This window comes from Lepidochelys kempii, chromosome 21, assembly GCF_965140265.1.
Source record: "Lepidochelys kempii isolate rLepKem1 chromosome 21, rLepKem1.hap2, whole genome shotgun sequence".
Taxonomy (NCBI): Eukaryota; Metazoa; Chordata; order Testudines; family Cheloniidae; genus Lepidochelys; species Lepidochelys kempii.
The window spans coordinates 3693574-3694950 of record NC_133276.1 but is presented as its reverse complement, the minus strand read 5'-3'; positions in this window follow the sequence as shown (position 1 = coordinate 3694950).

Genomic DNA, 1377 nt, shown 5'->3' with positions numbered 1-1377 from the left:
GAAGAACCATAGTGCTTCTGCTACGTGCAGGATGTGTGGGGAAAGCGTGAGAGTGACTCACTGACTAGCCCTTGCTCACATACTGAATGAAACTCTGGGCCAGAAATAAAGTTCCAGATTTCAGTAACAAGTACTTATCTGCACACGCTGTATATTTACACCATGACCCAGATCCTTGAGACTGGCTGTTTCGTGCCTGATGTAAGTCAGGGATGAGGATAGGGGGATAAGCCACCCTTATGCTCTTCCCCCCAATCACTCTTTGGCCCACGGTGTTGTCCCGTGGATCCTCATGGCTACTCCAAGTTGCACTGGCTGCCTGCAGCCCCAAGACCATGCTCCCTCCACAGCCCTATACCAGAAGGTCTGAGGAGCAAGAGGAGGAGCCCCCAACTGGCTAACACTGCCTTTTGGGCTGCTTCATATAGCCAGAGTAGTTCAGAACAACTTTAAAAGGGCCATGGGACTCGCCCTGCAGTGTACCGCTGCCTTTGGATGCACACAGAGTCAGTGAAGTGAGCTGTAGCTCACGAAAGCTTATGCTCAAATAAATTGGTTAGTCTCTAAGGTGCCACAAGTACTCCTTTTCAGTTTGCAAAGTGGGATCCACACCCACGCCCCCACCCAGTGGCTCTGCTAGAACAATCTCTTTGACCCTGCTAGACATCACACTGTTTTCTCAACGGAACTTCACTTCTCTTTCCACGATAATCAGCTGGACAAAATTTCCCTCTTAGCGCCACACAGTCGATCTTGACTCTGATATGCTGTTCTCCCTAGCAAATCCACACATGGGGAGCGAGAACAGAATATCCACATTCAACACAACCATCTGGATCTGAGAGGAGACTTCTGCCCAAATTTCCCAAGCAGCTCTGAGGGATTAGAAGGCATCCTGCGGCCTCCTCTAGGCTTTAGCAGGTATTCAGACCCGGAGTCCATAGCGCTGCGTAAGGCTCTTTCAGACAAGGAAGCGTTCTGCACATTGCTCAGCATTCACTGGCCCAGTGGGTGATGTAATCCACTTTACGCTGCTGATGCAATGCCCTTACAGAGCAGGCCGCAGAGGAAATGTCAAAGTTCTACAGAACATAATATAATGTACTTTAGTTTCACGCTCATTTCAATAGAAAAGATTGCATGCAACTGGCTTTCTTTTGGTTTCAGGATAGAAGAACTGAAGGCAAGAAACCAAATTCAGCAAGTGGGGTGGTGGGATGCAGCAGAGAGAGAGAGAGAGAGAGAGAGAGAGAGAGAGGGTATGTCTACATTACAGCGACTACAGCGGCTGGAGTGGAGATGCGTCCTACTTGGACAGAAGGGTTTTTTTCCCCAATCGGGATTCAGTGTGGTTAATCCACTCTGAGAAGGGGTAGC